This window comes from Nicotiana attenuata, chromosome 1, assembly GCF_001879085.1.
Source record: "Nicotiana attenuata strain UT chromosome 1, NIATTr2, whole genome shotgun sequence".
Lineage (NCBI taxonomy): Eukaryota > Viridiplantae > Streptophyta > Magnoliopsida > Solanales > Solanaceae > Nicotiana > Nicotiana attenuata.
Window position 1 is genome coordinate 59,920,169 of NC_031989.1, and position 12,962 is coordinate 59,933,130.

Consider the following 12,962-nt stretch of genomic DNA (forward strand, 5'->3'; position numbering starts at 1 on the left):
CAGAAAAGGTTGAAGGGCTAGGGTGGACCGTTGGCCCATCCCAAAGTCCAACTACAAGCTTTTTAAGTGCAACAACTTAAATATATGCTAATTGGAGCTGAAATTATTGCGGCTGCTAGCACCAGACTTGCCCTCCAATGGATCATCATTATGGGATTCAGATTGTACTCATTCTAATTACCAAACTCAAAGAGCCTATATTATTATTACAGCTTGTTTGGGTTGTTGTTACATGTTGTTTTATAATGTATCGTATTGTACCGTATTGTTTAATGAATGCAACGTTTGGATAGATATCGTTTGTCGTCGTTTATGATGTCATGCACCAATAATATGAAGAATAAACTTGCAATATTACTAATAAAAAATAGGATACGGAGTATAATTATTGTATAAAAAAGTAGGGTAAAAGATAAAATATAATTATTTTATTAATAAGGAAGGGCAAGATGAGAGAACAAAACAAGGTAACGACGCTACCACACCAAATCCGTCGTTCCATAAAGTAGTACCTTTCGTCGTTTCGCAACGACGGATTTAACGATACGATACAATAAATAAGTAATAATCAAAACAAAAATTGTACTTAAAGTAACAATACGATACAATACAATGGGTAACAACCATCCAAACAAGCCGTTATTGTCACTGCCTCCCTGTGTCAGGATTGGGTAGTTTGCGCGTGCCGTTTCTCAAGCTCCCTCTCCGGAATCGAACCCTAATTCTCCGTCACCCATCACTACCATGGTAGGTGTCACAAGGGTGATTTTCTATGCCCGAATTTCTGCCCGAGGTTCGCCCACTGTGCGGCAGTCAAGACTTGACTCAATCTTTCCGGCACTTAAAACTTCTTAGGAACTTAGATTAATTTTAGGCAGTAAAAGTAAAGACATAATCAGATACGAGAAAATTTCTCAACCTTTGCATTAATATCAAAATATACAAAAGACCCCTCACTAGTTATGACCACATGTCGGCCACACCTCGACTTCAACTTCGACTAGGCACAGTCACAAGTTGATTGTTGTCTGTTCAACATTCTTTCGAAACCCTTGTCACACCTTTTTACCGAAGAAATAGGGAGTTTTTCCAATTAAAGTGACATTATTCGAAATGAGATTATTTATTATCAGATTCGCCACTTGGAGTAATTTATGGTGTCCCAAGTCATCGGTTTATTTTAAATCCCAAATCGAGGAAATTTGACTCTGTTTAAAGTCTGCAAAAACCAGAAGACCAGGTATGTAATTCTGTTAACCCAGGAGAAGGTGTGAGACACTCCCGAATTCCGTGGTATTAGCAAGGTCGCTCAACAATTAATAATTAGCCTAATTATCTGATTTATTACATGTTTTAAACTTATTGTGCATTTTAACTTTCTATCCACTTTTAATAGAATTTTAATTGCCTTCAGGATTTATGAAATTTATTTGAACAAGTCGCGATGTTGCGCACTCGTTTGTTTTTGTACATCTTGTGAATCGCGTCACGTGAAACGCACCCGCAGTTTACAATATGCTTATTTTAATTATTATTTGAAGTTGTGATCAAGACGCGTGAAACACACACTTGAGTTAGGATTTACGTATCATGACCATGCCACGAGAACCGTACCCATGATCGCGATGATTTATTTACGCACCTAAAGCAAGCTACGATTGTTCATGAATTATCATTTTTCCTAAACTTGAGATTATTGTAAGGCCATAGATCATGGAAGTTGTTGTGAACAAAGTGTAAGACTTAGTCATTGTTATCATTGAGAGGCTCACTTATATCTAAAGCCCTTAATAAAGGTTAGCTTATTTGTTTGCTGATGTTGGGCCTAGCAGATATTTTGGCCCAAATCCGTTATTCTCAAAGGGAACCTAAACCCCACTTTACATACAAACAAGGTCTATTTTCATTTAAAACAAAATGTGGTATTCCTCTCTCACTACTATTTTATCTTTATGAAACAAATCAACCAAAATCAATTAACTTCATCCGTTAATTCAATTCAACTAAAAGGATGACTTACAGTAATGATGCATCCAAAGAAAACCAATATCTAACATGAACAAGATAATATGACAATTAATGAAAACAAACAACCACTTAAATTTCATATTGACTTAACAGTTGAATAATAACAAATATCAGCAAAATAGAAATAAGAGAAATCAAGCAAACAATTCAAACACCCATGAAAAAAGATCTGGAATTATTGTTCTTCGAATCATGCATTTGACACATTTATCAGGTGAAACACAGAGGGAGGAAAGCAGTTTTTATGGAAATCAACATCAGTTTTTAGTGTTCATACACTGAATCCTCATTGAGCACATAGTCAGCTAGATGTTCATGCCTTCAGTTCATATGATCTACTTAGAATATCATCATCCAAATAACGTGTGGAAGTATAAAAGTGGCATGAGACATATTCAAATTTGAACAAGCAAAACACAACAACATCGTGACTTTATTTACCCAAAATGAATTACAAAGTTGGAGTCGAACAATACCTTAAGACGAAAGTGAATCTGAGTGCAGAAGATAGCAAGTGATATAAAGCTCAGACTCTAGCTAGACATTTTGAATTGCATAGACCTTTCTTGGCCAGCTAGCAGTTCCAGTACAAACAACAACAAACAACGATTTGAGACCGAATTGGTCTCCCAAAACCCAAAAAGTAGAAAGCAATCCGCACCAGTAGTAATACCTTCAGAATCCCTTTTAAAATCCCAATTTTCCTCTGTTTTTGGAACTTTTATTCTCTCACATCTCAGCTACAAGTTTGAATTTAAAAACAAACTCTTGCTTTCCGTTTTAATTTGAATCTGTAATAAAATTTCAGACGCCTCCCTTTGTTTATATATGAGTGTGTCTGTGTGTGCATTTGGTGAGCGCAGTAGAGTGCGAGTGAATGGAATCTTCCTATCTCTCTTTGTGTCAGTGTTGTCTCTTAGAGTCTTAGGGAATTAGGGGCGGCGGCTAGGGTTAGTAAAAGGGGGAGGTCCGAATCTTCATCTATCTTTGCTGAGAATGAAGGGTGAGTGTGGGAGAAGATGGAGGTGGCGGCTAGGTTTTGTTAGAGGAGGGGGTTCTGTTTTTGTTAGAGAAAGAGGAGTTGGGAATGACTGTTCCTAGGATTCTTTTTAGGGAGGGGATCCGGTCTTGTTAGGGTTTTTGGGGAATGATGTTTTAATAGGTGGTGAAAAGGAAACGACGTCGTTTGACTCTAAAACAGCATCGTTTAGGGTGTTTTACGGGGCAGGCCTGGTAATGGGAATTGGGCTAGGGTGGGATTCATGTGGATTGAAGGGTAATTGGGCCGCCTAAACCCATTTGGCCCAATTCTGCAGACCCTTTCTTTTCTTTCCTTCTTTATTAGACTTTTTGCAAATTAGCCACTATGGACTCAAATTTTAATTAAATCCAATTTGTGTGGCTAAACTATTTTATATATTTTACTTACTGATTAATGACCTAATTAATTAACTAACCTAAGAATGCATTTTTTTGATTTTTAGTTATTTAAATAATGTATTTAACAATGTAATTAAATCCTAAAATGCAATTTGAAATCTAAAAGGCTATGAAATTAAGGTTTGAATATTTTTTATGATTTACGATATTCCTAACATGCATAAACAATGCGAATAAATTCAAAACAAATAAAGAGAAACTTCTAAAATTCATAAAAATAATTAAAATTATTTTTTAAGAGTAATTTTCTATGTGGGGAAAAATCAGGTGTTCACAGCTGCCTCTCTTTGCTCGAAAATGCGAAGAGTTTTTCGGGAAAGATAAAGTGAGAAATCATGAACAATTTTTGCCCGTTTGATACTCCATGGGAAGCATTTTGAAAAAGTTTGACCGAACCTTGCTTCGGAGGTTGCCTACATATCCTTGGCTATAAAGGAATTAGGCCAGTGTAGTTCTGGAGGTTTTGGTAGCTGGGACTACCGAATAGCTGTGATTTCATTGTTGTTGCTGCTGTTACTGCTTGCTGAGCTCCTTAATGCACCAAAATCAAAATGAAAAGAAGGTAAACAAGCCTATCAGCTATGAGTTACAAGGTTCCTATCTCTAAGTCTTCTGAAGCTTGATTTTGAGTCTTGGCTGGTTCTTCATGCAGACTCTGATCTGAACCTTGATGCTTGCTAGCTGCAGGTGCTAGTTCATTCTTCTTCGGCTTTTTCAGATCAAGACGGAACATGCAAAGCTTGTGACTTCAGTCATGTCTTGAGCAGTGCACATATTTTCTCCGCTTCTGCACTTTGGATTCACTTCTTTTCTTTTCTTTTTCTTTTTTTTTTGGATTGAGACATCTTCTTTTGGTCATCTCGAACCTTGTGCCTCGAGGTAAAAACCTGCTCTGACACCAAAATAAACGAACGGACGAAATTTTTCTGCTCCAATTTTCACTAGGAAAATTTTGTGAGTTATTTGTAACAAAACTCTATACTATTTTATTATTGAAAGAAAATAAAAGGTCGAGATTGGTGTACCCTGAGAAAACGGAGACTAGGGAGTGGAGACCTTATGTCTAAAATGAAAGTAACTAGGGAGTGGAGACCCTATGTTGGAAAAGCGACTAGGGAGTGGAGACCCTATGTCTAAAACAATATCAACTAGGGAGTGGAGACGCTATGATGGAAAAGAGACTAGGGAGTGGAAACCCTATGTCTAAAATAACTTCAACTAGGGAGTGGAGACCCTATGTTGGAAAAGCGACTAGTGGAGACCCTATGTCTAAAATAACATCAACTAGGGAGTGGAGACCCTATGTTGGAAAAGTGACTAGGGAGTGGAGACCCTATATCTAAAATAACTTCAACTAGGGAGTGGAGACCCTATGTTGGAAAAGCGCCCAGGGAGTGGAGACCCTATGTCTAAAACAAAATCAACTAGGGAGTGGAGACCCTATGTTGGAAAACGACTAGGGAGTGGAGACCCTATGTCTAAAATAAAATCAACTAGGGAGTGGAGACCCTATGTCTAAAATAACTTCAACTAGGGAGTGGAGACCCTATGTTGGAAAAACGACTAGGGAGTGAGACCCTATGTCTAAAACAAAGTCAACTAGGGAGTGGAGACCCTATCTTGGAAAAGCGACTAGGGAGTGGAGACCCTATGTCTAAAACAAAATCAACTAGGGAGTGGAGACCCTATGTTGAAAAAACGACTAGGGAGTGGAGACTCTATGTCTAAAATAAAATCAACTAGGGAGTGGAGACCCAATGTTGGAAAAGCGACTAGGGAGTGGAGACCCTATGTCTAAAACAAAATCAACTAGGGAGTGGAGACCGACCCTACGTCTAAAAAAAATTAACTAGGGAGTGGAGACTCTATGTTGGAAAATCTACTAGGGAGTGGAGGCCCTATGTCTAAAACAAAATCAACTAGGGAGTGGAGACCCTATGTTGGAAAAGCGAATAGGGAGTGGAGACCCTATGTCTAAAACAAAATCAACTAGGGTGTGGAGACCCTATGTTGGAAAAGCGACTAGGGAGTGGAGGCCTTATGTCTAAAATAAAATTAACTAGGGAGTGGAGACTCTATGTTGGAATATGCAGCTAGGGATTGGAGACCCTATACTACCATAACTTGGAACTTTCTTTCTTTTTTTCCTTTTCTTTTATTAAGAAAATGAGTAAAATGCAGGATAAGAATTTGGAGAAGTCTTCCCTTTTTTGGAGTTGTTGTGGTTGCAGAGCTATTTTAGTCTCCGCACGGTTTCTTTTAGTTGCACCTGCTTCTTGCAAGGTTGTTTGGATTGCACTTGTTTCATGTTTTCAAACAAAGAACAATTTGTCAGTTTGAAAAGGTGGTTGGTTTTGCGTCCTTGAGTGTTTTAGTCACTTGATCTCGGCCGGCTTCTTGATGATGGTTTCAACTGTAACTGGTTGTTTCCTGGATACCGAGTGCATTTCTGGCCCCTGGAGAACCTTTGGCTTTTCCAAACCTTGCCATGGCGGTTGGTCACGTGTGACCTAACCTTTTCAACTTTGTTTTGCCTTCGTGGACATTTCAGTCTAATTTCCTTCTTTTAGTTTTAACTTCAAAGCATTGGGGAATCTTTAGCTTTTCAAACCTTGCTAGACGGTTAGTCGCGTGGGACTCAAACATTTTTGCTCTTGTAGGCATTTCCATTTGATTTCCTTCTTTGGAGAGTGTTCAATTTCAAAACATCAGCCATCATGGCCAATCGAAGTCGACTTGATGCCCTTGTCGAGGCTGTGTGCCTTCTTGCGTATTAGCTTGTATAAAAGGAGAGCCTTGTTAATCAGTCTTACCATCCTTTCTTTGTCTTAGTTTCGGAACAGAGTTAGATCGAAAGGGATTCAAAGAAAAACAAACAATGGAATGGACAATGAATTTAGACAAGAGGTATCCCTTTCAGGTAAAGGAAAGGAGGACTTATCTGGAGTATATGCGGACTTTAATGAACATGCATGTTTTTTGGACTGGATGCCCGATCTGTGTAAGCCGTCCGACTCTCAGAAATTCATCACGAATTTTTCCTCGAATCCAAGAAACCTTGCCCAAGACTGTGTCAATGCCAGTGACTGTGAGATCCTCTTTTTCGATCAGCGGCGCCCTTCGCGGGTTTTCACCAGCTAACCTCTCCCATTTCTCTTCTCACCAGCGCCTTATAGTGCTCTTTGCGAGTTTTCACTAACAAGACTCTCTCATTTTTAATTTCTCTGCTTACCATCGCCTTACGGTGCCCGTGAGGGTTTCCACCAATAAGACTCTCTCATTTTATTTCTCTCATTTTGATTGTATCAGATCCAAGCGAGTGTACCCTCCAATTCTTCAACATTCTAATCGATTGATCGAAAGGACTTGAAAAGGATTTAGGTAAAAAGAATTTAGATTGAATTACAACTTTGGAACCATTCAGGCGAAATCATCGACGAACCATAATAACTTCTACCCCAGTTTCAACCTTTGTGGGAATTTGGATTTTTGTTTTGGTGTGACTGAACTCCAGAGAGAGGCTGCCTATGTATCCTTTTGGAATCAAGTCGAACTTAGTACAAGCAACTTTGTTTTTTTTCTTTTGTTTTTCTTTTTCTTCTGTTTTGTTTTGTTTTCTCTTTCTTTTTCCTTTCCTTTTTCCACTTTTTTTTTTCTCATTTTTCATCTCATTTTCTTTTTGTCTTTTTTTTTTCAACAACACTTTCAGGTTCCAAAGAGGGTAATCAAAGGAAGGTAACCGGCTCAAAGGGTTGGCAAAAGGGTTAATAGTGTTTGGATAGCGAGAAAGAAAGCCTTCGTCATCCCAATCAGAGCATTAATGCTATATAGAGGATCAAACATAGTACCTTTTGACTGTACCTGCATTGACAGTTGTTTCAGGGACATTTCCTTCGATGTTTCCCAGGTACAACGCTCTCTGTTGGCAGTACTCACGTTACCATGTATGGATCTTTTAAATCTGGAGCCAATTTTCCTTTAGCTGTTCCGATTCTTTGTTTTATTTCCTTAAACCTATTTTCACTGCATTCTAATTCTTGATTCATTATTTCAAAGTCTGACAACGTTTTAGGATTTGGGCATGAAGTCTACAAGCATGTCATGTGATTGAAATCTACATTAATAGAATTGAAAAGAGAATAAGAAAAGTGACAAGATTAAGAAAAGAGACATTCTTGGAAAATGAAATATTAATTTCATTTGATTTTTTTGATGATTATTTTTGAATTTTAAAGATAGAAGGGTTTACATCGGAAAGTAAGACAATAAAGTAAACATGTGGATTACACCCTGAGATAATCCAGATGCAGAAAGGATAGCAAGATTGGCTACCGAGACTCCCATCTGATGGGGAACTCTCAGGCTTAGTGATCGTGTTTTTGGCTTTTCTTATGTCTCGGCAATGGCTGCAATGGCCTTCAATGCCGGATCGAATTCTTTATCTTCACAAATCATTCCGATTACTGGCCCATTGGTGTGAGTAGGCAGAGAATTGTTCATCATAGTAGGGCCTCTTTGTCCCTAAGCACTATTGCTTGGACCTTGATGAGGTCTTCCACTGCTTTTTTAAGAGTCCAACAGTCTTCAATATCATGTCCCACTGCTCTAGAGTGGTATTCACATCTAGCATCAGCTTGGTGCAAGGGGGACTCGAGGTTCTGTAAAGACCCGGCCGGTCGTTTTTAGAATTTACGCCCCGATCCCCTATTTACTACTTCCCCCATGTTTATTTCTGCTATTTTGAACTGCCGGGATGTTCGGTTTTGAATTTCGGAGAGTTTTGGGACACTTAGTCCCTAAATAAGAGCTTAAGTCTTGGAAATTTGACCATAGTCGGAACAGTGTGAAGACGGCCTTGGAATGGAAATCCGATGGTTTCGTTAGCTCCGTTGGGTAATTTCGGGCTTAGGGGCATGTTCGGATTGTGTTTTGGAGGTCCGTAGCTAATTTAGGCTTGAAATACCGAAAGATGAATCTTTGAAGTTTCCAGTTCGATAGTGAGATTTTGATCCGAGGGTCGGAATGGAATTCCGGAAGTTGGAGTAGCTCCGTAGTGATGAATGTGACGTGTGTGCAAAATTTCAGGTCATTCGGACGGGGTTTGATAGACTTTTTGATCGAAAGCGTATTTCGAGAAATTTGGAGTTCTTAGGCTTGAATCCATGGTTAATTTGAGGTTTCGATGTTGTTTTAGGTGTTTTAAGGATTGGTACAAGTTTGGACAGTGGTATTAGACTTGTTGGTGCCTTTGGTTGAGGTCCCGGGGGCCTCGGGATGATTTCGGGTGGTTGACGGAGGAAATTTAGAGTTAAACTTGCAGCTTCAGCTGCTGGTTCTGTCATTACCGCACCTGCGGTTTGGGTTCCGCAGGTGCGGCGTCGTAGAAGCGGCTAAGTAGCCGCAGAAGCGGGTTTGGGCCAAGCTCCAGGTTTTCGCAGGTGCGGCCGGGTTTTCGCACAAGCGGTGCCGCAGATGCGGACCCAGCCCGTTAAGTGACTTTTCGCACCTGCGATGCATTCTTCCGCAGGTGCGGGACCGCAGGTGCGCTCCCTTCACCGCAGATGCGGAAAAAGCTGGGCAGAATTGTTTTAAAAGAGGTTCCGCGACCTTGGGGTTTATTTTCACTATTTTTAATCGTTTTTGGAGCTCTTGAAGGGGATTGAAGAGGGATTCGACGGAAAATCACTTGGAGGAAAGATTCTTGGTCTTAAAACTCGTTTCTAATGTGAAATCTACCTAGTAAATCATGGAATCTAGGCCTAAAATTGAAGAATTAGGGCTTGGGATTAAGAGACTTTAAATGAGAATTGAGAGGTCATTTGGACTCCAATTTCAGTTTGCTTGGTATGTATGAACTCGTGAGAGTGTGAGGATTTTGGAAATATAAATTTCACCCGATTCCGAGACGTGGGCCCGAGGGGCATTTTGGTCATTTTACCTAATTTCGTGTATTAGCTTAGAAATTAATTGTAGAATCAGTTACTTGAAGTGTTATTTACATTATGAAATTTAATTGAATAGATTTGGGCCATTTGGAGTCGAATACTCGTGGCAAGAATGTGGTTTCCGGTTGATAATTGAGCCGGTTCGAGGTAAGTGGCTTGTCTAACCTTGTGTGGGGGATTTTTTCCCTTAGGATTGATATTGTGATAATTGAAATGCCTTGTACGTGAGGTGACGAGTGCGTACTTGTGCTAATTGTTGGAAATTCGGTTTTCATTAAAAACAACCTTAAATTGTGTTCTTCCTTTTCTTGCTTACGCTATTTGGAAATTAAGCATGTTGTTTCTAGAGAAGCATGTCTAATTGACTAAATTGCTCTAATTGCTTTAACTGCCTTATTTGTATTACGTGAAGCCTGCTAGGTTAGAATTATCTATTTTCCCTTGGTATGAAATTCATTGAATTGAGTTCTTATTGCTGTTGTGTATTTACTTTGGAACTACGGGACGGTATCCCGGGAGCTCCCCTGTATGTTTACTTTGGGACTACGGAATTGCATTCCTGGAGATCCCCCTGCACTTTTACATTGGAACTACGGGATTGCACCCGGTAGATTTCCCCAGTACTGAGTATTTATATTTGGGACTACGGATGTGGTATTCTGGTAGATCCCCGCGCATTTATGAGTTGGACGACGGGACTGTACCCGGGAGATCCACTGGACATTTACATTCGAGGACTACAGGACGGTATCCTGGGAGATCCCCCGACTGTTACTTCTGCATTGAGCTGTACTGGTTTTACTGTGATTTTTGTTTCTGCTTCTGTTGTCGTTATTCTCTATGTCCTGTGATACTTTCACTGCTGTATTTATTTATACTGTTCTTGTTTACGCTGTTGAATTTTTATATACTATTTAACCTCAGTAGGGCCCTGACCTTCCTCGTCACTACCCAACCGAGGTTAGGCTTGACACTTACTGAGTACCGCTATGGTGTACTCATGCCCTTACTGCGCATGTTTTTCATGTGCAGATCCAGGTACTTCGACTCAGTACTATCACCCCTGAGGCGAGGCGACTGCTGTAGCGACTTCGAGGTATATCTGCCGCATCCGAAGACCGAGGAGTCTCTTTCTATTCTTGTTTAGTATTAGCCCACTTCTGTATTTCAGTTCTTGTTAGACATTCTGGAGTTAGAGCTATGTAGTATTTCTTAGCTTGTGATTCATGGGTTTCCGGGTCTTGGTTTCATGTATTAGTTTTGAGAGATTAATGTTGTGTATGCCAGGTGGCACTCTTAGACGTTGTTTATTCACTATACCTCTGTTTAAACTTGTTTTTCTTCTGTAAAATTTGGTTTATTTTCCGCATTTTAGGCTTACCTAGTCGTAGAGACTAGGTTCCATCACGATGGTTCACGGAGGGCGAACCGGGGTCGTGACAAGTTGGTATCAGAGCTCTAGGTTCATAGGAGTCATGAATCACAAGTCGGTTTATTAGAGTCTCGCTGATCGGTACGGAGACGTCTGTACTTATCTACGAGAGGCTATGTAACTGTTAGGAAAATTCCGCTTCGTTTGATTTCCTTGTCGTGCGAGATTTTTGATATCACAATTCTAAACTTCTGTCTTCTATTCTCTCACAGATGGTGAGGACACATGCTACTCGAGATGATCAGGCACCCGCGCCCCTACTAGAGCCGTCAGAGGCTGGGGCCGGGGTAGAGGCCGAGGACGTGCTCGTGGTGCAGCCAGAGCACCCCCGCGAGCTACCACCGAGGTACCACCAGCAGTACCAGCCGGAGTCCAGACACCTGATGAGTCTGCCACTACTACTCCAGCACTCCAGGAGACTTTGGCACAGTTTGTGACTATGTACACCACTCTAGCTCAGGCGGGGTTGCTTCCCCTTGCTGCAGCTACATCCCAGGCCGAGGGAGGAGCATAGACTCCCGCCGCCCGCACTCCTGAGCAGCGAGTGCACGTTGATCAGGTCCCAGAGGCTATTCCTGTACAACCGGTAGCCCCAGATTAGCCCGAGGAGAGGGCAGTAGCTTCAGAGGAGTAGCAAAAGAGGCTTGAGAGGTTCAAGAAGTATCAACCTCCAACTTTTAGCGGGCTAGCCTCAGAGAATGCCCTTGGATTTCTTTAGGAGTGCTACTGTATCCTCCGTACTATGGGCATATCAGGATCGAGTGGGGTTTCCTTCACTACCTTCCAGCTTCGAGGAGCCGCCTATCAGTGGTGGCGTGCTTATGAGTTAGACAGTCCGAATGAGGCAGCTTCCCTGACTTGGGCTCAGTTTTCAGATATGTTCACGAGGGAGTATGTCCCCTAGAGTCTTAGGGACGCCTGGCGCGCGGAGTTTGAGCATTTGCGCCAGGGTACTATGACCGTCTCGGAGTGCGCTGTCTGTTACACCGATTTGGCTAGACATGCACCAGCTTTGGTCTCTATGGTTCGCGAGAAGGTTCACCAGTTTATTGAGGGGCTTATTCCCAGCATCAGATCTAGCATGGCTTGTGAGTCAGATATGGATATATCTTATCAGCAGGTGGTGAGCATTGCTAGGAGGATTGAGGGTATGCATGCTAGGGACAGAGAGGAGAGGGAGGCCAAGAGGTCTCGAGAGTCGGGCCATTATTCTGGTGCCCGTGCCCCAGCTGCAGGTCGTCATGGTAGGGGTCATATGAGTCGCCCCGTTCATTCAGCTCTTCCAGCAGCCATTGGTATTCCAGCCCCACCTAGGCCTCATGAGCCTTATTATGCACCTCCAGTGTCTAGTGCGCCTCCTGCGCGGGGTACTTCCAGTGGTCAGTCTAGCAGACTTGGCCCGAGCCAGTCACAGCCGCCACGTCCTCCCAGAGCTTGTTTGAGTGTGGTGACACATGCCATATGGTGAGGGATTGCCCCAGACTTAGGAGGGGTGCACCTCCACAGACTTTTCAGCCACAGCATGCCCCGCAGAGTTCTCAGGCTATGGTCCCAGCCCCAGTTGCTACCCCACCGGCCCAGCCAGCTAGAGGTGGAGGTCGGGGAGGTAGAGGTCGCCCTTGAGGGGGAGGCCAGGCCAGATACTACGCTCTTCCCGCCCGTACTGATGCTGTCGCCTCCGATTCTGTCATCACAGGTACTATCTTGGTCTATCACAGAGATGCATCGGTTCTATTCGATCCAGGCTCCACTTATTGTTATGTGTCTTCTTATTTTGCTCCGCATTTGGGTGTATCTCGGGATTCTTTGAGTTCCCCAGTTTATGTTTCTACTCCTGTGGGAGACTCTCTTGTTGTGGATCGCGTTAACCGGTCGTGTTTGGTTGTTCTTAGTGGTTTTGAGACCAGAGCCGATTTATTATTGCTCAGCATGGTTGATTTGGATATTATCTTGGGCATGGACTGGTTGTCGCCCCATTATGCTATTCTTGATTGTCACGCCAAAACCGTGACACTGGCCATGCCAGGTATACCGCGTGTTGAGTGGAGGGGTGCTTTAGGTCACACTCCCAGTAGAGTTATTTCTTTCCTTAAGGCTCAGCGTATGGTTGAGAAAGG

The 12,962-nt window shown here is 42.0% G+C and overlaps 1 long non-coding RNA gene across 1 annotated transcript; it reads right to left on the minus strand.

Annotated features, from left to right (window-relative positions):
- Window positions 407-3,152, minus strand: LOC109227410. Its single transcript, XR_002068291.1, has 2 exons — window positions 2,505-3,152; window positions 407-858 (listed from the first exon to the last, which is right to left on the minus strand). It is a non-coding gene; the product is annotated as an uncharacterized LOC109227410 (long non-coding RNA).